At 38.2% G+C, this 26,543-nt stretch overlaps 1 protein-coding gene across 2 annotated transcripts in view; it reads right to left on the bottom strand.

The window, feature by feature from the left end:
- The window catches only part of LOC150080687 (plexin-A2-like), a 1,379,917-nt gene that overhangs the window by 1,133,180 nt on the left and 220,194 nt on the right, over positions 1–26,543 (bottom strand). For both annotated transcript variants that reach the window (XM_090381876.1, XM_090381877.1), the window contains exon 2: positions 4,127–4,205. The gene's annotated coding sequence lies outside the window, so the exon portion shown is untranslated. The remainder of the gene's footprint in view (positions 1–4,126; positions 4,206–26,543) is intronic.

Genomic DNA, 26,543 nt, shown 5'->3' with positions numbered 1-26,543 from the left:
TTTGCCATCTATCATGTTGCCTGTTAAGTGTGTTCTCCAACATAATCTTTCATTTCTACCACCTATGTTTTCTCTTTCATAATCCTGCCTTTATCGTGGTAAAGGATGGGGGAGTGGTAGTAGGGGGATCCCCTTGTAACTACAAGCCTTCCGCTGTCATCGGGCTCGCTCACCTGATTTCTTAATCTGATCTGTAACAATGTCGTGACATGAGCTCCCTTGTTTGCAGTTAGTTTTCAGTTAATTTGTTTACAATACATGTTTATAAAGACTAGGTAGAATTTTTCTCTTTTGATAGCGCTCAAATCAAAGCCTTCCATCTGATTTAATCTGCAGAGCCTGTGTCAACAGCTTTGCGAAAGGTATAATTTTAAACTAACCCTTACGTAAACATATATTCATAAGCCTAATGCAAATTGTTTACTACACAAGTACGAATTCTCCAATATAATGGGGCACTAAATGAAAAAAGAAGCTGGTTAGAAAAAAGAAATATTTAATATCAGGTATGACCATCATGGATTTAAATGTCATCGGCAAAGCTCTGGGGCACATCAGTTCAGACAATGTAAAACCTAAACCACCACACTACCACCATCGAACTTCACTGTTGGTGCAATACGATCTGGACGAAATAGCTCTTTGGGCATGCGCCACACCCAAGTGCGTCCATCTGACTCCTGGATGTGTAATTTGATTCATCACTCCACATCAGGTTCTACCACTGCTATAATATCTAATGCTTCCTTTTCTGCATCAAGCGGTGCTGTGGATTTCAGGGAGACAGTTTTGACTCAGGAGCAACTGGGAGACCATGGGTACCCATTCCACGAAGTGTTTTTCTGATGGCTGTTGGTCTTACACTTATTCAAATTCTTTAAGGTAGCCTCTGCGATTTCTTCTCGCCCTGTTTCAACATTAATAGTGGTCTATTTGGCTTGGGATGAAAGTCGCGCTACCTTTTGTTTTCGACTGGCGAAGTTAAATTTGGATCTCCCACTCTTTCTGCTGCCATGTGATGAGACCAACTTGTGAAGGGATTTAGTTCCTTTTTGTCATTCTATATTCTGTCAACCACTCATTAAGTGTGCATTGCCTTTTATATCCTTCTTTTAACTGGTACTGCCATCTACATGTCTAACCTCTGGAATTAACCATTACTCTAGATGTTATAGGATAATTTATACTGTGGTGAGAACAGATAATTGCTATAAACCCCATTTTTTTCCAACATTGAATAATCGCATCATTTTTTAAAATTAATTAGGAAATTTTAAAACATTGGAAAGTTTGCCGAAAACCGAGTGTTTGATATACTTTTACAATAATCATATTAAGCGGATATGATGGCAAGTGTCAATAAATAAATATAACCTTTATTGAGGAAAGAGAAACTATACAAATGTCTTCAAAAATTCCAAGGATTGATGGATATGGATTAATAATATCAGTAGTATCGGAATATAGCATGGAATTAAGATCCAGTTCAGCAGAAAGTGGGTAAAGAGGAAGGGTTACTAACTGCATAGAGAGAAACAACCAATAAAGCAAATATCTATTAATATCTGTGCAATTATGGGACACCAAAGGTTGCTCCGACACCACTCTATGCTGCCATCTTAAAATTAGCTAATTTCATAGGGTTCAGAGGTTAGTGTTGTGGAGGTAACACGGTAAGGGCTGTGATCAATTTTCAAAAGAAGTAAAAAGAATGAGCTCCCACAACAGACTCCGAGAATCGCTATAAAAACGTTAATAACATCACCAAATTAATTCTATTAGAGATCCCCTTGCGAAGATAGGTTAACTGAAGATTAGAGATTCTGTTAAACCTGAAGAATTGCAATAATGGCTGTACGGATTATGTGGAAGCGCGAACAGTTGACTGGCTCTATTAACGAGATGGGAAAAGGAAGGGGAAAGATGGGGGAGGGAAGATGATGACGGCTCAAAAGATTCTATTAAGAAAGCGTTGTAGCAAGTGTGACGCAAGAATGAATGATTAAAAGTAAAGAACGCAGACATGGACTTCAGAAAGTTTATTAAGAGATCAAGCAGTATGAAAGGGATCTATTAAGTGTCGCGCATAAGAAGAGCGGGTGTGCAAGGTCAAGAAACTCTACAGTAGATGAAGCGATCCGTGAACGAACACACTGCTTAATTTGGGAAGAGTTATCAAACTATCGCCAGAACCGATACCGGCATTACAATGACTGGGAAAGGTGGCTGATCAATAAACCAATGAGCCATTTGGGCTGTTATAGATAGCCCAAATCAAGGGTCTCCTTTTGTTCTAATGGATCAATCTTACCATGACAGGTGTCTGTAGAAAACTCTATTGTTGTGTTTTCTTATCAACAGGAACCTTTGTTTAGAAAATTTATTATTTTAATCCTTTCCATTCTCCCTCGGTTAGTTATTATATAAAATAAATATAAATAGGCGATATATGTAGAATTTAAAATTATAAAATATACTGAAGAGTTCTGCAGTTCCAATAATCAATTCCAAATCACTTGAATTGTTCAATTATCATTTATCCGATAGAATTTTAAAAAAAAACCTCTTGATTTTAATTCAATTGACTTATAAAGTAGATGTAGATTTTTTGTTTGGAGAAGAGAAAGGGGGAAGATGAGGTTGTAAAAAAAGTAGAGCCGATTTGCTTATAAATAGATGCCTTATAGAGTAAGATTCAAGGAAAAAATTGTTGTTCGATGAACCTTACCAGGAACTGCTGAGTGGTTTTCAGAAAGCAATGAGTGCCATCATATTAGGCTAAAATTTTCACCTCTACATCGATCCCAACCTAATGAAGTGGCAGTTTCAGTTTAATCTTGATCTGAAGATTCATAAAAAAAAAAACGTAAAATTAAGGTCGAATTAATCAGTGATTCAATAATGGAAACCTCAGTGGCAGCTTAGACCCCACGATATATTACTATCTACTACTCGTTGGGAGAGGTTTAGGTTCACTTCCCGTCGACTACTGGAAGAATCGCTATGTCCACTTCAAACGAAGCTGAAGTTAGCCGATCTCAGGCGGAGAGAATAGGGTACCCCCATGAGTGATGCGAGTTTTTCAGCCAGAAAATACAAATCGGCTGTGAACACACTTCTACAGACAAAGTACTACAGATATGAGCGACAAGCTCCGGTTCCATTAAAATAAGAATGTTTTTTTCTTTAATCTAGTATAATAGGCTATAGTGGAGAAGTCTAACTGAAGAAGGCGACTGATAAAATGGATACTACTACAATAAAAATTATTCTTGGCCGCTTAAAGGCTCATTGTTAGGGATTCTGGATCTAAAATGTGTCAACTTCCTCATTCAAAAGATCCCCCATCTTGGGGGGAAAAACGCGCAACAGAATAGAAGCTCCACAAGGGATATCCTCCAGTCCACTCAGATATAACATAAACTTGGATTGTATTGGACTGTAAACACCAGTTCTCAACGGCTGGCGATTGTAATTTGAGTGGAGACCAGTCACCTTCTTCCAAGACAGCCTATCGATATAAAACACCCCGTCTGGGTGCCTTAGAATCTGCACACATCAATTGTAAATTCGTTTGAATCGAAGTGTAAACTCAAAAATATTCGAAAAGTAGGCAAAAAACCAGCCACACAGCAAGCCATCAATTGAAAAGTCAAATTTAAACTGTTTTTTTTTTTTTTTAATTCCTTCATGGAAAAGAAATTGCGTTTCATTTTTGTCAACTGCTACTTGGCGAAAACATTTCTTGATAACCGGAAGACGTCCAATGAAGTCTTTGCAGCAAAAGAAACTGGAAACCATGTGATATAAATTCTGAATCATCATCATAGCAGGTTAAAGTGTAGATACAAAACAATATATGCATGGCTTAAAAGTATACGGATTAGTGCAAAAATCTATTACGATTTCTTGAAACCATCCATTGAACTTAGTGGTTTATGCGAATTAAATAATTTATGTATTTTAAAACAATTTTAAACTATGCGTTATTCACATAAACGTATTTTTTAACACGAATAGCAAGAATCGGACCCACTGACACAAACAAGTTCTCTTAAAGGACAAAAGGCAACACGACATTGATAAGAGACAGTAAAATAAAATAAAAAAAGCCAGCAACACTTACTTCCTGAGCACCCTGACACACACACAAGTATCTGAGATGCTGCAGCGACGTCTTGATTAAAAGAAGAGGCAGTGCAGACCTGAAAGCAAAGAGAAAACAAAGATATAATGCTAAAGTTTATAAAATTTACATAAGCAATAAGAAAGAGACTGGCAGTAGAAATATTCAAAGACTACAGTTATGAAAAGAAGTAATAACTGAAGTCAAAAAGAATGAAACTGTTGAGACAGTCACAGTTTCTTAAGCTGTAGCCCAGTAATAAGATTACTACCAGAAACAAGAACTCTGTCCAACTAGATCCAGCTGTAAGCATAGCGGGGTCAACAATGTCATAAAACGACAGATGGTGGTACAAGCATTGTGTACGCACGTAGCGTGTATTCATCTTAGAACATCTTATTTTCTAATACCTCGAGGATTTCTAGCTTCCTTTTGCGAGAGGAATGACAGGAAACTACATTAAGCAGGAAGACGAATGTCACAGCATCACTGGCCAGGTTAAATCAGTATAATTTAATCGGCAAAGGTAGATGAACTTCCTGTGTAAATTTTACCCTTCCCCATCGTTCGTGACAAACCCCATCCTCCCTCCCCCATCCCTTAGGTGTGCACAAAACAAACTGGAGTTCAAAATTCACAGGATGCCCTCGTTTCACTGCAAGGAACCATTAAGTTAATGGCCTCTCTAAGGCAATAAGTGGCACATTACGATATGACTTGGCGACGTGGATGCCTCAGGACGCGTACTCAGAACGCCACGCTGATATCTTCTCCTTTTATTTGCTTGACCGCAGCACGTGTGGAGATCGTCAGTAAGCACTAGTGAGAAGTTTATTATTCGGCAGGCCTGGAGGTCACGTGTGCTAAGAGTGTTTACTTCAGGTATGTTGGCTGGCCACTTCACTTGTGTTATTTAACAACTGCAGATGTGGCGCGACATTTTATATTATTTCAATCCAATACCCTTTAGGTTATCTGCTCGTTCGTGAGTTCCTAGTATCGAATTCTGCTTCCTGAATACCCTTTTACCAGTGCGGGAGAGAGTTTTGAAAACAGGATGTGAATTACGATAGCACAGAACGTATATTGTATGGAGATGACAGTGGAAAACATGAAACAGCCATCTTATTGAATACCTTATGATCTCTGCAATGATGCGATAGTTCCAAAATGCAGTACTGGGGCTTGAGGGTGTCTATATTATATTTTACAGCGTTTGCCATCGTTGATTGGTTATGTTAGGTTAAGCTATGAAAAATTATTGCACTTAAGGAAGGACTTCCATCTTCCACTAAACAAGCCAGATCATTCTGGGTGAACTCACAGATAGTACTTTAGTTTATTAAAAGCTTCTTACAAAAAAGATAACATACAATCATCAATTAATTCTTCCGATTATTCTAACCAATCAGCGACCAATAAACTCCGCAGACTTCACTCAGAATGATCTGACTTGTTTAGTGGAAGATGGAAGTCCTTCCTTAAGTGCAATGATTTTTGAAACTCAACAATCAGATAGATTGTTACGTTAATTAATGTTGATGTCCCCGCAGCTGAGGGGTAAACTTACACATAGAGAATTACGTGTTTGAATCCATGATATCCAGTAGAATATCGAGGGGACCCTCCCCGAAGAATCTTCCTAACTTGAAAAGTGTATTAACAGTGAAAAACATTCTAACCAAAAAAATTAAAGTTGTAAACAAAGAAAATAAGGGTAACAATGTACCATAATTAACAACGTCTACTATGAAATATTCTAAATCCTTTTTGTATCAATGCGAAACACTTTGCTATTTATATACAAATCATACCTACACAGCTTCTCGAAGAAACTAGATATAAGCAAAAGGGTATAGCTCATAGATTGCCCACCAGGTGGCGAGATACATCATCCCCTTTTCTTTTATCGCAATTTTAAGGAAAGAGTTTGACGAGCAAATATCGTAAGACGTTATTCAGACATCGCAGTTGAGTTGTCTCGAAAATGGGTCGCTGTGGTAAAGATGCATCCATAAAGAAAGCTATATACTTTGAAGATGCGAAATTTACGGAAGCCTTCGTCTAACCTCCTCCATTCAGCGAGTCATGCCCGTAGATGTCGTTTGGATATGGTAGAATGAAAACTAGTTAATAGATCGTGGATTCGGTCGAAAGTGTACATAAGCGTTGATCCTTTTTTTTCAGTTTCTATGGAGACGATGCCATGACAGAAGTCGAGAGTGTTACGGCAAAGGGCCGTCCAGAAACTTTAATGTTCCGGCACGTGTAGCGAAGTAACGGTGTCGGTAGGCAGAGCCGCTTAACGTTCGCTCTGTATGTTCGTTAATGGTTCGAGGTTCTCTCTGCGTCGGTCGATGAACCTGGAGAGGCAGGACGGACTGACTGAAGAGTGATTTGTCGGTCCGCAGTGATCGATGTTAGGTGCCCTCGAAAAACGTAGGTAATGTTTATTGTAGTGGGAGGGGGGGGGGTTCTTTACCCGCGAACAGATAATGAAAATTTCAACCACCCGGTGTGTGTACATATTTAAGTTGCATCCGTATCGCTTCCCCTTTCCCCAATGCGCATTAAGTGCATTTTGGCTTCTTTGACAAGACATTAGTAATTCCTTTCGCGGGGAGAGGATAGGAAGGGGGGGATAATTAACATGTTTTTAATTTCACTGGCACATAGTGGTTTTATCTCCTCCTTCGGAATGATTAATAAAGCACCACTGCCTTTGTCAAAGTGACGTCGGTTTCCGAAAGGGCTGTTTCCGTCTTTATTTAGCTTCTTATCGAGGGGGAACAGAAGTTAAGAGTGGTAAAAATCACCGCTTCTAGACACGGAAAGTATCGCAGTTTCTAAGGGGTCAATGTAGTTAGAGGGCGGGGAGAAATCAACTGAAGTAACAACTCTGCAATTTTGGAACAAAAGAGAATAAAGGAATGTAAATACAAAAGAAGAAGAAGAAGAAATCAGAGGCGTTTGTACGCGAATAAAGGCGGAAATAGAAGAGGAAATAAAGAAATATAAAACAGGAACGAAGCTTTTCACAGGTGGTGATCAATTTGCAAAAAAGCTAATTCATTTCACAAAAAGCTTTCGTGTTCTAGTTGGAAATAATTCCTACAGGAGCGTCCTAAATCTACAGTAGGGAAGGTGTGAGGTCCAATTCCCTTCGCAGACTACAGAAATTATACGTAAGCCATTTTTCTTTCGCTTGAGGATATAATAATTTGGTCTCACAGTTCGCAAATGCAATTTAATGGCGCCTCGTGACCAAACCTTAAACTATCCTATATCATTACGGCTTACCTCCTCTGTCCTATTTCGCATTAAAGTCTCCAGACTTTTTAAGGCAGCATCCCTCCCTCCCTCTCTCTATGTCTGTAGTTCCAGACCAGGAACGCGTTTGGTGTCGAGAATACATCCAACCAGACTATTATAATAAGAACTCGAACTTTGTCCTCAACAATCTCCTTATAATCCAATTATAACTTTATCTTTGGGCATCATTATCATCCATTAGCATTCATCCAACGTTTTTTTTTTCCATAACAGATTCCTTGTATTAATAATCGCAGTTGTTAATCCATATTAAGTACTCAACATTCATCAACAGTTCAGTAAAGAATTTATATTTCTTTCCACTTTTTTTTAGCTTACAGTAGAGTGCCCAATAAAAAAATCCATTATTATGTACCTCTTAACCGTTCTCTTTAGTGTTAATAATTAATGTCTTCGATTAATTCATCTTTGTCACCAGATGCGGCCATTACAACGCTCCAAATGCCTCCATCACTGTGCGTTTTTACCTAACAATCCTCTGTCCCTTCGAAAAAATAAGTAAATCCTTAAATAAGTAACTACACCCCATATATCAAGGAGTAGAACAAGAAATATTTCTCTTTGTGGACGCCACCGGCAGTGGAGAGAACCCTGAATGTGTTTTCTTGTCTTAGGAATTAGAAGTGAATGCCGGTGTTTGGGTAAGATGTTTGTTTGCGGGGCTCTGTAAACAGAGACCGTTCGCGTAATTTATGCACACACAGAAAGAGGATTGTGTACAAAAAAACAGAGACCTCGGTATTTCCATTTATCCTCTGCAGTGTAATGCGATTTGCGTAATATGAATAGGACAGTCGTGAACGACTGCGCTGCTCTCAGAAGCACAGCGACTGAGAAAGGGCAGGTAGGGACGACATCATTTACGAAGATAGGGTGGATGGGTACCGGGTGGGAGTTTCTAAAGAATTGTGGCAACTGCATTTTTGTTAGTTTTTACAATCCCAAACTGTTCTGGCCTTTTAAAAACATCACGTGAACATCCTTAAGAAGGTTTTTCTGCACGAGAAACATTTATCGAAAACATTTTTCCTCCGTATGAGAATTCTTTTTTTTTTATTTCTCCAAATGCGCAAGACTACCTATTGCAACGATTGGTTAAACTTATGTCCCATGCGTGATGGAAGATCTTCAAGGTATTGCATGACTAATAGAGTCTAAGGAAATATATATATGAAAAATGCCGGCCTGTTAGTAATGTCAGATGATGATACGTGGCTTAAGGCTGGTTTACTCTCATGAAAGACGCTGGTATTTGATTTGGAAACGCATGCAAATAGAATTCATTCGAATATGATGAAAAAAAAAAAGATGCGAGAGGTATTCAGTCACTTGAAGCTTATTACTACTGAGATTCATTCATGTGTGCAGAATTTAAGCTGAATTCAGCTACAGCGAAGTCCTTTGGCTGTTGTACACTACAAAAAGTAACAAAAAGAATACCACAAAGCAGAATACAAAGGTCGATTTTTATTTATTTAATACAGAAAATTTAAAATGCTTCGATATCGTTAATTTTATTATTAAACAGAAATCACTTTTTTTCGGGATGAAAAACACGATTTTTTGGGAATTAAAAAAAAATAATAATGGTAAGCAGCCCTCATCTGACACTGATTAACACAACCAAAGAGTTAAAAAAAAAAAAAAAAAAAAAAAAGGTACAGAGGAAAAATGGAGTTACTGATAACTGAATATCGATCGAATTCTTTGCATTATGGAGAATATAATTTCCAATACGTTAACAGCACTTTTATACATTGAAAGACACAAACATCAAATGATTGCTGAGTCGCTTACGTTTCTGTCATTTTACTTAGTTTATTATAATGCTGTTATGGCAACGAAGTAGACTCAAACAGTAAAATCTAAACGCTTGTACACTTCCCCCGGATCAGGTTGTATGCACATCGAGAGAAAGATTTGAGCAGCGCCATGCGTGCTATTGACATGCTACCTACTATTTCTGTGTCCTAACAAAAGGCATATTTGCTCAGCAAGATCCCTTCGACCATTAAGGCTAATAAAGCACCAACAAATATATATTCGATCCTGCAATAAAGATTAATAAAGTAGCCTTTGACAGATGCTCAATTATGCACGACGCATGCTAAGTAGCATTCATGACATCGTATTTGACATGCTAAAAAGGCAAGCAAATCACTGAAATCTATTTAAAAAATGGCCGCGCTAAACAATCCTACTCTCAGAAGCTGGTGGTAAATAAATGGTTCGTTGGTTATCAAAAGGAATCATTTGAATGTTTAATGTGTAAAGTGGATGAGGGATATCTAAAAAGTATCAGCTGAAACACTCCACTTGTGTAATTGAATATATATTAAAAACATTTGTTTCAATTCAAATTAAAACCGATGCGAGTGGTAACTTAAGAAAAAGTAAGTCTAAAATACATTCTCCACTGACACTTTCCAACTTATTTTCCTTTTGGCATGCCAGTGGCTAGCATTATAAACATTTTATGTTGTCAACTTCATAAACACGTAGTCAAGGGATTCGCAGTTTCTTTTTTTTTAGGAACTTATAATTACTCGTTTAATGCAACGTTCTTAACGGGTATAAGGGTAAAGAACCTCCCCAAGGGAAGTAGAATTACAATTTCGGGGATAATTCCCTTTAGATACAGAGAAGGTAATTATTTATTCTTACAAAAACCGATGCTCCATAATCTTTTCTTTGCGCTGCATGTTTTGATTTATCTCCATGCCTGGGCTCTGCACTGATAAGGATAACGTAGTCATTCAGATTATATAGGTTGTTTCAAGAGGAGGTACAAAAAAAATTCTGGAACGTTATCTAGAGTCCAAAATGAGGGGAAAATGTCACGAATACGTGTTCGATTCTTAACAGTTCTGATCGGCGCCTGCTTGAATTTAAAAAAAAAATGGCTATGGAGTTTTGAATATTAATTAAAATAATAAATAACAATAAGCAGACACTTACTTAATATGAATAAACATTTTATTAGGTACTGATATTATTTTTTTCACATACTTTTTAAACATACTGTATACACAGGAGGTCGAATTACCAAGTAACCCACTTTAAAAAAAAATTTCACAGCAGATAAAGCCATACGAAGTTTCGAAATATTTTTAATTTTACGAATTGATAGGATCACTTGATTTCCCCTGATAAATATTTTTCTTCAATCAGCGTTTTCTCCTCCACCAAAAAAAAAAAAGTTCATGAGAGCAAGATCAGGGCCTCTTGACTACTACCGTACTTTTGGTCAATGCTTGCTATTTGGTTTTGGGAGAGTTGTTTTCATGCAACTTGAGAGATCCGATGACTTTGCCACATTGCTAGTATACAATATCTGAACTGCAACGTCTTAAAAAAAATTTCAGGATCAAACTAATTTCTCTATCTTCCATCTATCCAAGGCAAACCTCGGCAAACTCTACGCGGTGATCAAATTTAGACTACATCAAAACCACTGTATATTCAGATTCTTTTTAGATCTTGATTGATTAAAATCGAGGAAGAGAAACTGGATGTACTGCGGTTTTGATTCTCTCTATTTTAATTCCTTCTTCAAAACTGCATTGAGCTGTAAATGCGCGTTACTCAGTTTTTTCATGTTTCTTGACGTATTGATTTTTAGAAGCTTTGTAAGGAGAGCTGCTACAACTGCAGCAATGTTTTCTTCATTTCCAATTACTCATATCCAACGACACTGGATAGCAATTATTACAAATACGACAATTTTTACAACTGTTAAAGCTTTACGAATGCAATGAAAATAATTCTGTGCGATGTTAATCAGAAGAATATTGGAACTGAGAGCAGATACACATTTCAGGTTATTGGGAATTAAACGCATCAGCGACTTAGATCATATTGCGCCAATATGATCTAAGTCGCTGATGATCTATGTGTGTGTGTGTGTACATATATATACACACACACACCCACACACACACTGGTGTTCAAAGAAAGAGTGCATCACCTGGGAATTTCATATTTCTAACCCTTTTTCGCGATGGTATGTTACATTAATGACTAGCATCACGAATAGAAATATAAACAAAAGATATCTGTTAATAGTTAAGGCAAAGCTAAGTAATATTTTGGAATATTTTCTCAAAATATTCCAAAATGAGCATTTGCAACCTTTATACAACAGTTTTGCTAAACACGACAATTATGGCTGAAATGTTATCAGAAGCCCTTAATTTGCTTCAGTTTATCATTTTAAATGGAAAACATAAAGAAAAGTTCACCAGGTGCAAACTAATATTTAGTTGAACCGCCCGTCTCTGTCCCTGATGACAGCAGCACACCGTCGAGGCATTGACAAGATCAATTTCTGAAGGTATCAACTGATAGTTCTGGTTCCAAACACGAATTATGAAGTTCACGAAGGGTCTTTGGTTTCTTTCTGGCAACTGCAGATGCCACACGATGCCAACATTTCTCTATAGGATTCAGGTCCAGCGGTTTCCTGGCCAGCTAACAGTTGTAATGTTCTAAACCGTTCTTCCAACCATTTTTTTTTCACCTGAAACAAATGTAAACACATTCTGTTGAACCTCTAATGCAGAAATGAAGCTAAAGTAGCTACAAAAGTGCCTACTTACACATTTCGCCTGATGGCAAGGAGCAGAGTCGTCCTGAAAGATGCAGTTACTTGGCAGGTTGAAATGGTCTCTAATGGTTGGCAGCAATTTGCCTTCCAATATAGCCAGGTATGCATTGGCATTTACGGAACCTTTTATAAACTGCAGGGGATACGAAATGCACCCCCATATCATTTGGCTGGTAGGGTAATTTCACTGTAGACACCACACAGTCTGGATGGTATTTTTCACCACGTCTAAGGCGAATCGTTTGTCTCCCATCAGAGCCATGCAGGTTGAATTTTTTCTCATCGAGAAAATAACTAACCCACTGCTCGGGGGTTCATTTGACATGCTCCTCACACGAAATTAATCGGGCCTTTTTCTTTTTTTTGTGTGAGGAGGGGCTTCTTAGGACGACGGGCTACAAGTCCATTTTTGAAGAGACGTCTTCTGACTGTTACTGCACTTCCACCACTCCCGTATGTTCTTTCATTCTCTTTTCAGCTCAGACGAAGAAGCTTTACGGTTTTTAAGGCATAAGCGCTTCAAAACGCGGCCCTGTTTTGAAGGAGAGATTCCTTTGCGTTCGGTTCCTTTTTTCCTATCAGCAGAACCAGTATTCTTAAGTTTGGAAAGAAATCTACTCACTGTCCACTGATTACAAGACACGCTATAAGCAATATGACGGGAAAAACATCCTTCCTCACGTAAAGCAACAAACGCACTCTTTCTTCGTGACATCAACTGCACGTAACTCGTCATCCTGACACAAGCAAGGAATGACTGCAACTCTTGCACAGCGTGCTTGTATAGCTGAAAGTAACAGTTAATGCAATATTACGTCATCACCTACGCGTGTCAATCTGTAAGCTGATGCAATCTGTAAGAAATATTGCCATATACTTACGTTATTAGGACGACAATTGCAATTTTAAGGGATGATGCACTTTCTTTGAACACCAGTGTATATGTTCACAAGCTATTTACATATTGTGCGGGCTGAAACCCTACTTTCAACGCCTGAGATCGGCCACCTACGGGTTGCGGGACCTTTTTTTTTTTTTTTTTTTTTACTACAGATATTGCACTTTCTTCTGTGGGTGAATTTTCTTGCCTAAGTTGGCAAGAAGGCTTGGGCAGGGGTAAAACATACGGTTATTTTACTTTTCTCTTTTTCTTTATTATTATTTTTTAATGCTTTAATTTTGAAACGCAGGTTTGGATAATCTGTGTACAGGGGTTTGGCGTCCGCTGGTTTGGATTTTCCTCCGGTGGATGCTGTTTGATACTGGGATACGGGGGCAACGAGGCCTGATATAGCAACACGTACTACAATACACTCACTAACTACACGTCAGGCCCACTTTACAGATTCTCTGTATACCAGCACAATGACACTAGGTGGAGATAGATATAGTCTAGGAGCCACCATAGACAGGAGATACATACATACATAACTATGGCGTCGAATGAAGAGGCCTTTAGAGCTCCTTGCACATTTCAGACATTTATGCAGAGAAGGCAAAGGCTCGTGGCGATTACATTAAAGTTTAGTCTTTGTGGTACAGTAATATGTGACTGGCATAATATATCTGCGGATATTTCAGAACCCAAGCTAGTCCCCGTTCACCTGGTTGAGTATTGATTACTCATCTCAGAGTACCCGTGCTAGTCCATTCTCCTGGTTGCTTATTTCTCAGGATCTGATGTCCTCTGAAACGAGTCATCAATGATTTTATCCTTCACAAACTGGTAAGTCTACATCCAGATTGTAACTGCGTTTAGCTATTTTGTATTATAGCAAGATCTACTGATGGCATGGGTAGAGAATGTAATAACCCATAAGATGATAGATCCATCCCTCGTTATCCCCGCTGTGTGACGTTGAATAACGTGTTCTCATAGCATGGATTTGCTGATATACATGAACCAGAACCTCCGATGGCACACTGTTTTCCTGAAAGTTTGAGTCTGGTCTCTTGCACGCTTACTGCAATACGTATCTATTGCTTGTTGTTGGCATGCATTAAATGACTGTTGCTACTGCTGCTCTTCCAGTTTGTGGAGCTATTTGACACAAAGAAGTCAAGTCGATATTTATTTATTTAAGCTTAAAAATTTAAAGTTCCCTTTCAAAATTTACATTCCCACTAGAAGGATACATATAAACAGAACTCAGAATACGTATTACTGTACGTTCTAAATTAGTTGGGAAACGAACAAAATAAAATCAAAACTTAAACATGACAACAATAAAAAGTGATAAAACAAAAAAGTGCATCTACCAGTCTTTCTAAAACTAAAGAACAAAAAAACTAAACTAAAAAAAAACTAAAGTTAATTCTTATGGACAAACCTCCACTGTGAGTGAAGTTTTAGGTTTGGGTTTGGATTTTATTGGCGCTTTAGCAACTAAGGCTATAATGCGCCAAAACCAGGTTATATATAAAAAAAATTAAGCATTCAGTGATCTGAAGTTTTAGGCACATCAGCAGCTTAGGCCATATTGCGCTTATATAATATGTCCATAAATTGTGTGTGTTACGTGGCTGATTTGCTGTTTGCTGCACGAGTTTCCTGGAGAAAAGACCGTGCTACTCTCACCTGAGACCGACTAACTCAGCCACGTTGTGAAAAAGCCCATAAAAATTCCTGGCGTCATTGACTGGATTCGAACTCGGGTCTTTTCCATCCGGTGTGGGAAGGACACCGATTATACCAACTGTGCTACCACGAGGGCTATAGATCTCGTACGGTACATCAGTGGCAAAAAGTGTTTGCTCATTTAATAATGATTTTGAAATACTGCTTCTTTGCCTGCAAATAGGAGAATAACGGAGGGTGTTATCATCATACTGAGTTCGTCTTTGGAGATTGGATTGATGGTATAGGCGCCAAACTGATAATCTTTGTACTGATGCTGGATTACTAATAAGTTGATAGCTGAGAACCCAGTGATATAACCGAATCCGGGCAAGAGGGTTGATAATTGTAGTTAATGATAGTGAAACAATGGTGGGGTTTGAACTGGGAGTGATGATAAACATAGGATACTAAGAAAGCAGCTGTCACAGTCAAAAGCTAGCCATAACCTATTTATACTTGTATAAATGCCCAGTTCATCTATCTTCCAATCCATTTTGAATCTGAATGTCAACTAGCATAAGTAAGGTGGAGACTGCAGGTCCGAATTCTCAAAATAGAAATTCAGACACACAGCAAGTGAACGATGATCCAAACGCAGTATGCGTTAATTTATGTGTTGAATTGTATTGAACCATAAACCACATAAGAGAATAGTTAAAAACCAAAGCAGTGATTGTCAATTCGAGCTATAGTGATAAAAATCTCCAAATGAATTTTATTGAGGATGCAAGACACCAAAATGATTAATACATCGGAAAGTCGATTACCCAACACACCTTTTCAGATACTGTATTAGCAAAGAATTTAAGATTTATTACGATGTGGGCAACATCCGGTCCTGCCTGAGTAGAATATTATATAGGCTTACTTTGTCAATCCACAGTGTTTTCAGATTTAAAAACGCATCCTCTAAAAAGCTGGTGTCTTGTGCGCATGCTCGGGTTTTTTTTTTTTTTTTTTTTTTTTGTGATCTTAGCTGCCTTTGAGACAACCTCAATCATCCAGAAAGATGAAGGAACCTTTCCAAACCAAACGCAACCTTTCTAACTCAAAAGATTCCATAACAACCCCGAAGGTAATAAATGGTTAAAATCTCAGTCGAAACAGACAAAGCAAAACCCGTTTTTACAGCATGCAATATCGATTATCATGAGGAAGGAATTCTTGCACTGCATTCAATCATCTTTAATCCTCACAAGGAAACATTACATTTCTCTACTGGTTTTTGTTACAAAAGATTGAATAGTGAAGAAAATCACATACATATGATATAAAAGAATATATGCATAGCTCAAATTGCTTCAAATCTAATATCGTGTGGTTATTCTGTCTCTCTGTTCGCATTTTCCAAGAAGATTACATTATGCTATGTATTTTCTCCTTCCGCGATATAAAATTCGATGGCATTACTGAAATGCAAGTCGTTACCTACAAAGAAGATGAATACATTCAAGTAAGAAATCTAGGATTGATACTAGACCTCTTTTGCATACGATCAGATAAAATGGCCACCCAAATATTTCTTTTAATTCTACTTGTAAACAGGATTGCAATATTAATTCGTACGTTAATAATATTTTCGTGATATTAGTTCAGAAAATGTTTTCTTCTTGAAAGAACTAATACATAAAGAACTAATAATCATAAATTAAGTTGCATTATTCAGAATAAGTCGGCTAAGGCTGCGAGGCATCAGTACAACGTGCCTTTAATTTGCGTGAATTCTTAAGTCAGTTTGCTTGTTATATGGAGGAACCACTCGAGGTTTTCAGACAAAAGAAAAAAGCTACGCAACCATTCCAGAAATCCGTTAAATAAGCCACACTACCTTTACATCCTTTTCCGTTTAGACATAATGGTTATAAACGATATTGTTAATAACAAATGAAAACATGACATCAAATGACGTTTGTACGTTAGCAAACGAAACATGCACTTCTAGTTATTCCTGGAATACTTTGAAGAAAAAGAATCATCCCAAAGATCATCAAGCAGTTCAGTAAGCTGAAGACCATCCTTCTGAGTCTATTATTGTGGCACAATCTGGTGTGGAATGAATTATGCCCTCTAACAGGCTGTCAGAAACAAGATGGTTCTTCCATATTTTAATATCAAAGTCCCTCCTTATCAATCACTTTCCGTCCGAATTTGGTTTGAATCAGGTGATATTTTCCTTTTAAGTATTATAGAAAGTGGAATAATAGCGATGAAAAAACACCATAGTTGAGATTTTAATAGGATATCTGTCTGTGATATATGGACTCGCTTTGGTTCCAATACAAGTGTGTAAATGTTTAATTCGATATTTATATTATGTAGCCACATGATCTGACAAATAACAAATAGGTCTCCTCTCAGCCCTCAGAACAGCCTGGATTAGTCGCGATATGGACCTACCTAGGGGTCGAAAGCATGGCAGGGGAACGCCGGTTCATGTTGGACCAGTATCCCTCTCCTGGATTCAATTTTCCCACAGTTATAAATAGGATGGTTGCGGCTCTACTCCGAGGAGTTCATTCCACAGGATCGCAATTGGATTGATATTTGGTGAGTGGAGAGTCCACTACAGGAGGAACCAAATTGTGGCTGGATACACTGCAGCCACAAAGGATGTGCTTGGTTCTAAAACAATTTTAAGATAGTCCAAATGACTCCACTGATATCAAAAGGACTGGGCACCAAAGGACTGGACACAGCTGCCAACCAGCTGTATCGTTGACGCCTGGTAGGATAGGTTCATGGACTCATGCTGTTTTCGCTACATTCTGATCTCCCGTCAGCATGAAACAACATTAATCGAAATTTGTAAGACCAGGCAATGTTTTTCTAGTTCTCCATTGCTGGTATTCTGAAACTACTGTAACCGTGACTTTTTATATTTTTGCTGATAGGAGTGGAACTCGGTTCGGTCATCGGCTGCGACACCTCATTAGTGACAAGCTATGACGAGTTGTGCGTTCTGGAATGCCTCTCTGGTTACCACTGTTGTATCGAGTTATTTGACTGTAACCGATCTTTTAACCTAAACAAGTCTTACCGGTCTCCGTTGGGCTTTCGCATCAATGAGCTGCTCCCAGACACAGGATCGCCGTTGAATGTATCTAGTGATTTGGTTATTGGACCAATCTCGATACACAGAAAACACGGTGGCACGTGAAAACCTCAGCAGGGTTGCGGTTTACGAGATATTAATATCAGCGTGTTCTGGCGCTGAAGCCATGCTACGTTCAGTCACTTAAATTTTTCGTTTTACCCATTCGTGCAGTGAATACAGCATCTGTACGTATCTACCCATGCTTCATATCCCGTGTTACGAATAAGTCACATTGTTTTTCGTGAAAAAATGGCATGTGTACCAACTAAAGTGGCCCCTTGGGGTAGTTGAACAGCGTTTTAAGAAATGCTTTTCTTTTTTATTTATTTCGAGTTGATTTTAAAACTCGGGTTTATGCGTTTTTTATAGGTAATTAAAGGAGCATTATCTTCTTAATATTTAAAGCTTCCTAAAGAGACGTTGAAAATATCAAGAGCGGATATCAACATCTTCTCCCTTGTAAAAGATAACGGTATTTAACTATAAAATGCCCAACAAAAATTTTTCTAGTTTACAGTTAATCTGAGTTATGAATCATTATTGTACATTGAGGACTTCAATTTTGGTGTTTTTAGTCTGTTCCATAGACCGTTACTTATCGAGCATGCTCAAGACGTTTCGGAGGTTTTATTCAATTCTTGTGTTTAGGCCACCAGTGCGGTAGCACAGTGGTTATAAACCCCGTCTTTCCCACACCGGTTGGAAAAGGCCCGGGTTCGAATTCCGTCAATGCCACGAGGAACTTTATGGGATTTTGTTTACTACTTTAGTCGGTCTCAGGTGTGGTTTTTCATCATGAAACTAAGGTTTTCCTTCCAGAAAAACAGGCAGATCTACCAGAGAACACGCAATTTGTTGATATAATATAAATGAGTACATAAGACAGCTCTTGGGTGGCCCTAACATGACTGACATGACTGCTTTGTGTGTGTGTGCTTAAGCCAATATCCAAAAGATGACCACGGGTCGTCCTCACAGAAGCTGAATACATCAAATGGCTTCTGTTCACTGAGCTAGATGATACTAGTCTTTTTTGATCTAGTCAAAATGAAGTAGACTGACTCTTTTCAGGTAAAGCAAAGAAAAAGTCTATCTCGAGCAACCACTGTCATCTCAATCATCTTAGACTGATTTTGCTTCAATTTCCACAGTAAAGTAACCTTCAATAGAAAGCGTTATTTACACGATCCAGGAGATCTAAAATCTTAAAGATTGCTATATTCCGTACTGGACCAATCCCGACATTCCAATACCTCTCGCCAATATCCTCTTCACACGATTACAATGTAAATAAAAGCAACTTATAGCAAGGGAAAAGAGTAGTCAATGATGATTAGCTCCCTGAGCAGCAGCTATAATTGTCCAGTTCAGTGAATATTCAACCCACACGTGAATTTACGCCTCATTGCAATTTCTTATCTAGATTTTAATTTGAATGAATAACGCCTTGCTATTCGTGCCGTGGATACGCTTTTCTCTACATCGCTGCTTTCTCCCAACTTAGCCAATGAGGGCAATCGAAACAACACACTTTGGGACGGGAAGGATTTTTATATGCCTTTCTCAGACTGTGACCAAGTTAGCCTGTCTCAAGAGAGGATTTCATGATTCCCCTCATTACAGCTGGTTTTTAATCGCACAAAACAATAAACCGCTCACAGAATACAACAATTCATATTGACAAGATAAACCTGTAGATAGATCACAGATGGAACAACAGCTTGGATGAATCACCATACGTTTCTCGTTTTTATTATCAGATATTCGTGACAGGAAGACGTTTATTGTCTGGCTGCATGCAGAATAGTTTGTAGAGATTGGCAAGTAGTTCATGTGGTGTTCAAAAACTTTTATTGTCAATAATAAGGCACATATGCGACGAATTCATGTTTGCTTAATGCGCGATGAATACACCTTCCGAGGTTTTTTTTGTTAGTTGCTGCAGTAACCACTAAATACTTCCAAAGTTTTTTCACACGCACATGACTACAGCAAACTCCTTAAAAAGAACACGATGGAACCAAAACAAAAAAGTAGTCGAAGAGTGAAAGAGAGAGACAAAAACAGAAGCCTGCGGGGTTCCAGTGAGGCAAGTGGGAAGAAAAGTAAATTTTTTAAGACCCGCTAAAAGAGTTTTACTATAAAGATATTAACGAATGGAAGGAAAGGAGAAGTTGTGGGCTGTGTGAAGATCGTGTTGAACGCCACCTGGATTGACGCTGTCATCCATCATAAATGAAAGATAAACGAAATGACGTCATTGATGTTATCGGACGAACAAGACTCGTGCATGTAAACAACATGCAAGGGCATAATTGGGTATTTTTTCTTTATTTTTAGCAGGGGAGGACTTCCAGGCAAAAGACTCCATTTATTCTTTGTGACAGAAAGGGAACGTAAAAAGTTACACAATTAAAAAAAGTTAGCTATAAAAATTCCGAAGAAAAATGTGTGGCGAGGACCGTGACGGTGATTTGTAGCATCCCGTGGTTAGTTGGCGCACAGAGGCTTCGAATTTTTTGGCATTTAATTTGTGCGAAGCGCCTCGTGCTTGCTAATCACGAGAATGCAAGAAAGAAAGAAAATCGACTAGAAAATAAGGCTGGTCACGTGAGTGCAACGCTGTTTAATCTTAACGCAGAAATTGGTAATAAGTGCAAATACACGTGCTCCACTGACAGTTTCATATATTTAAGGAAGAACTCAGCTAACCACACTACCGTAATTTATTCTTCTCTCCTAAGCTTCAACTCTCTACGCACGAACATCAGCAATTAATTTAGAAATTTAAATTGTTTTCTTTTTATTTATTTCATTGAACACTGTAGATAACTGGTTCTTCACGGGCTGGAGGCATTTGTTTTACAGCAGTCTGTCTGGTTACAACTTAACTGTGTGCTTATCCCGGTACAACAAACTGTCACACAAACCACTTAACAGAAACAACAAACGAGGTTAGTTGGTGTATTAAAATAAGCCTCTGATCATGACCTAAATAGTCCTTACTGAACTACATTCGTTTTATAGTAATACTGTTCTTTCTTTCAAACAAAAAATAATAATTATACATTGGAAATAATGAAATAAAACAAAAGTTAATGATTCTTTAAGTAAGCGTAACATCTCTGAGCTGAAACTAAAACGATTCATTCTCTGATGGATTTTATCTTCCATTTCTGTTTTCGTTCCATCACGTAGAAACGTACACTTCTCTCAGAGACGGAAGAATGTGAGGTGCACATCGACAATGCACTACAAGACCTTGAGTTGAGTATCACCTGTGCGGAGTTGAAGCACACCCTTCGTACGTCGTCCTTGATCCGAAATGAGCGTCGGAATTTACATTACATTGGCTGAACCTGAAGTGAGCTTGATGGAGCGTCGTCCCGTACGTTTTCTGCGGATATATCTGTTCACAATCGACCAGCATTTGGTTGAGCATGCTGTCTGGGAACAGCTTCTGCAGAGAATTCAGAACATTTCATCTACAGATGGCGAGTTGCTGATTTGTAGGATTCAACAAATCAGCAACTAGTTGGTTTTGAGTGTGATGACCGAGTGAGGATTTCCACATTGGAAGGTATTGCCAGCCTGTGCATTACGAGCTTCGCTAGAGTGAGGATGGCGGTCTTCATGAGTAGAATCTACCAAGGGAGGGAGATTACATCTTATGGAGGCGTAGAGGATGAAATGGTGAACGCCTTCCTAGGGAACAGTTTGGCCAACGAAGGATCCAATATTCGACCCTCAGGAAGGTCACAGCTGAGTGACCTTCCTGAGGTGGAAGCAGAAGTCCATATCACAGAACCCTATAGGGCTACTGGGGGTTATACACCTCAGTGTACTGAGTGAAGGGTGAAAGATATTCTCATAAGCTCTTGTAACAACCTAAGATTCTTATTTGGCTGTCCACAGTACCTCTACTTTTCCAGATTACAACAGCAAGGTGTGGTCCAAAGGTCAAATAGTTAACCCAAACTATCCCCAAGTAGGTATAGTTTGAGTTTACTTTCTTTGTGAATATGATTTACACTTTCTCTGCTGGGTTTAGGACCAATCTGGTAATTTTGATAAATTTGACAAAAGAAATGAAATCCCTATTCAGGGATATGAAGGAGTCGAGGGCGAACAGAAATGAAGACCGTATCTTCAATAGGAGATCCCGCCACTGTAACCTCCAATTGAGCTGAAGCTTATCACGAAAGGGCCTTGTGTACTGGGGCCCATAGTTAAGAAAGAAATACAGTATAACCCAGTGAATGTATTTAATAACACAAATATACAGCAGAAGCTTTCTCGTCAGCCTCGAAAGCTTCTGCTGTATATTTGTGTTATTAAATACATTCACTGGGTTATACTGTATTTCTTTCTTGAGCTGAAACTCTCCACTTCTCGATAGCCTCAGCTCAATTGTAACCTCCAATTGCGCTGAAGCTATCGAGAAGTGAAGTTATATGGATATGATTCCGAAGGATTTTGAGAAAGTCATTGACCGAGGGCCTATCATATGCAGCTTGGATGTCGAGGAAGACGACACCCAACTGGTATATTGTTCAATTTATGTTGCACACGTCCCAGTAGTTCAGCAAGTTGGCGAAGACTGAGTTGAATGAAGGTAACTTGGTGTCTGTCCAAAACTCAGGAGGAGATTAAGAATAGCTTTCTCAAAGAATTCTAACATATGATGGAAATAGGCCCCTTTTCCTTAACCGTTTGGGCATCGTGGTTTTAAGTATTGGTCTTACGATATAGTGGTTACATATCTCGGGGGAACATTAGCCGACTACAGAATTTTATTTTCATGAATAGCCATGTTTTAATACGAATTTATTCTTTTTTGGAGCGTTCGTTTATGTGTAAAGCGCCTGTTATGTTCACCATCTGTCAGCGCACATGTAACAAATGAACTCCCTGTGGACTAGTTTCATGATTTTATATTTGTCTGTTCTAGAAAGACTTGTCGCGCCATCCCAAATTTCATTAAAAATCAAACAAACAGAAATCCTGGAATTATTATTTAATTTTTTCATACATATTGCGCAGGCTCTTCAAATATCATAGTATCTGAAATTATGCTTATCTTGTATCTGGATATTATATTTGTTGCCGTGCGTTGATTAGAGAAATGAATGGACAATATGGCGGATGCGTAGAAATGAACGTATGAAAGTCGTTATTTTTGAAATGAAGTCATTTTTTTCTTATCGGTTTGCTAAACATATAAATCGTTAATTATTACTATTTACTTGTTATATTAACCACAGCAGAAAACGTATTATCTTTCAACTCATTAAAATCCGGGAGGAAATAAGTAAAGCACATGACAAAAATGTTGACTGCATACACTATTTGTATATATTATTAGTTAATTAATTAGCAACTGGTGACAGTTATTTACTTTTCATCTCTGTCAATCACAGAAAACAGGAAAAAAAAAATCAGTGTATTAAAAAACAAACTCGAACGTGCCTGAAATGTAATCCACTACGTACTCCATTAAGAAAACTCAAAATTCAATATTCTTCCACCAAGGTGTGGAAGGACTTCATGCTCCTTCCGCTAATCCGTTGTTTGTCTGCGCGGGTAACACAGTGACATCGTTACGTGCCGGGTGGTAAAAGCCTGGATTCGGATCCCGTCAATGCCGCGAGGAACTTTTATGGGCTTTTTCACTCCAAGGCCGAGTTAGTTGGTCTCAAGGCATAGAAACCAAGGTTTATTGTCCACAAAACAGGTAAATCTACCATAGAACACACAAACACAATTCACTTGGTAGTTGAATCAATATTCCTGGTGAACCTAATGTGACATTTATTTTAATCCGTTGGTTACCAATACAATTAACGAGTGTTGTTTATGCGTAGAAATGAATTTAATAGATTCCATAAGTATTGCTGATTGTCATCAGATCTTCATTTGATCTCAGCGGATTTCTGAATGCCCCTTTGCCCACCAATGGGGGACAGGTTTTTAAATTTCAAAGAAGTGATATTATCTGGACCTTATGAGCAATACAGCTCTTAGTGATCTGAAAAACTGATATACAGGTTCACGTTACATTCTTGACAAATGCCACCGAAAAAAAATGAGGAAAAGGCCGCACAATCAGGTAACGTCTCATTGCTAAAAAGAAAAATACAAAGAAGACTGTCTAGTCGAGTGAAGTATAGTTAACGAGAAACTTGGAGATGAAAGACCTCCTCTTGTGCATCTAGCATACCCAACTGCACAAAGCTCTCCTTTGTGTTTCACAGCTTTATGAAGCCTTGAAGACGCCTGACGCTTTTAAATGAAGGACGCACAATAAACTTGGACTTAATATGAAAAATTCCCTCACATTCGTTATTCGTTTTTTTTTTTTTTTTCTTGCAAGGACTTTCAATGTTTCCCACTCTTTAAAGGGTAGACCGTTAGAATGTTATTATACCTACTGGTCTTTCAGGTGCAAACGAAAAAAGAAGAAAGAAAGAAAAAGCTCATTATTCTAGATTGGCGGACAGAGAGATGAACGTACACCTATCTCAGTTAACAGCTACCTGAGTCCTGGAGACAAACGCTAACTACTTCCACCAGAAGTACAGCGGAAGTTACCAGGGCAGGACGGCAGTACCGGAAGTGACTGTCGGAAGCTGCTTTGTCATTCATTCTGAGCGACAGTAATGAGGACACCAACGTTTTAAGCAGCGTCGTTAGCAGTACATTTCCACTTTATCACTCCTTCTATCTCCCAGCTCGTGCCGGAAGCTGGAGAAGTAGGAACGCTGACAGGAACTACAAGATAGCAAATACCAACAGTTGGAATCATTTTGGGTCATGCTTGTTGGGTGTTACGACCGCTGTGTAGATCGAGTACGCGAACAGCCATTAATTCTTCCCAATCAAAGATCTCGTGGAGCCACTAAACGGCACTGATTTAAAAATGAGCTTCCTTCCTCTGGAATCTTGAGGAAGGTCTGATCTGTAGAGGAAACATTGCCCGCCCACTTTTGAGGACTTAGACCGTAAAAACTTTAAGGCAATAACAATTCGTGTGTCTCAGTCTTTAAGCCACGGCATCGGAAAAGGAAAAATGGGGGCCCCTTCGATGTCCTTATCGAAGACACCGATGCTAATTCCTCCTGGGATCCTGGCAGGACAACGAATAAATTAAATGAACGAAGTAGAGTGCGCCAAGGAAAATGTCTTGTATATTAAACCACTATTACTTTAGGTGATTGAACTTAAAACCGTCTTCTGAAAAAACTTCTATTAGCCGCGCTAAATTGGAGAAATTTAGTCAGAACGATGCTGGAATATCGCGTGTCAGCAAAGATGGGTTCCCAGCACACGAATGCAGTTAATTCCCGGAGAACTAAACAAATTCAGTCTCATCTCTACTTCCGAGTTCTTTCCGCCCAACTCCGTTTCCCACCCCACCACCTCTCGTGTTCCGTAATAAGTCATTAACCGAACCTGGAGTAAGATTTAGAGGATTCGAAGCTGTCACATCATTTCTAATGTCTAGAATGATTCCTGTTCGTAGTACTTCGTGGGAAAACAGTTCTGTTATCGAGATTAACTATCCTCGTCACGTGGATGAAAATTGTGGCTTCTACTTCCCGGGTTTTATAATTATTGCGCGAGATTGCTCCCTCGAGTTTACAACATAATCCCACCTACGTGTTATTACCGCACGCAAATCTCTGTCTTAAAACACAAATAAGTTTTCTCGCCCAAGTAATCTTATGAATCTTGGCAACGTCAGTTATTTAATTTTCCTAACCACAAATATGCCAACCTTTTCCATCTATTTTCTATGGCTCGGCATAAAATTTTCTTCGTTCAAAGGCTTTCTTAGAGATGATGAGATTTAAATCAAAACAAAAACACCATCGATAGCGCACCAAAGGTGGAAGCTTCCCAATTTCGAAGCAACATCAAAATAAATATTAATTTAAAATCAACAAAATCACCAACGTACTTCTTCAGTAGCACCTGCTCTTATGCCCCAAACTGTATTGTTATTATCGGTTTCGAATTATAAATTTGCATAATCCATCAAGGACAGAAGTACTTTAAATATTCGTTCTTCGATGATGACGTAGACCCTTTGTTTTAATAAGTGATTCAAAATACATTTAGAACGGATTAACGGTATTCGAAAGAAGGTTTTTAGAAAAGAAAAATTTTCATAATAAATACAAAATAAACTGACAAAAATTTATTAACCTCATTCTTCAAAGTACAATACATGTCTAGACATGTTTTTTTATTTAAAATTTATTTTAATTTCTGAATGCGATTTAAGATCACCGAAATAACGTGAAGGAAAATTGTAAACGAAAAAAAAAGGAAGAAATTATGAAAGTGTTCTCTAATAAATACACCAGTGTTGAACAAAATTACTGTGTTTTATGTTAATTTATTTTATTTATTATTTTTTTGTTAAAAGTCGTCGTGTTTAAGTTTATAGTACAGGAGGCTTGTAAGCCTTCATATTCTTTTACATTACAATATTATTTCGACAAGAGATTTTTTTTAATACTGTCCATATCAAAATTATCTAAAACAACAAGTTTAATTTAATACTTGCGTTGCCTGGTCAGTCCTGGATAATCTGGGACAGTTGGGTATCTTAATTAGCATAATTTCAATGTTTGGCAAAAAATAAAATTAAATTAAAAAATTAATCCTATCTTACTCTCCAAAAATTCTTCAACTACAAAGTCTGCATCTATAAGGATCGACTGAAAGACAGAAAATTAAAAAAAAGTCTGCTACAAAA

The sequence above is a fragment of the Mastigoproctus giganteus genome, chromosome 9 (genome assembly GCF_048544385.1).
Source record: "Mastigoproctus giganteus isolate SK-2022 chromosome 9, ASM4854438v1, whole genome shotgun sequence".
NCBI lineage: Eukaryota > Metazoa > Arthropoda > Arachnida > Uropygi > Thelyphonidae > Mastigoproctus > Mastigoproctus giganteus.
Note: the sequence above shows the minus strand (reverse complement) of the source record. Positions and strands in the feature narration are given on the sequence as shown.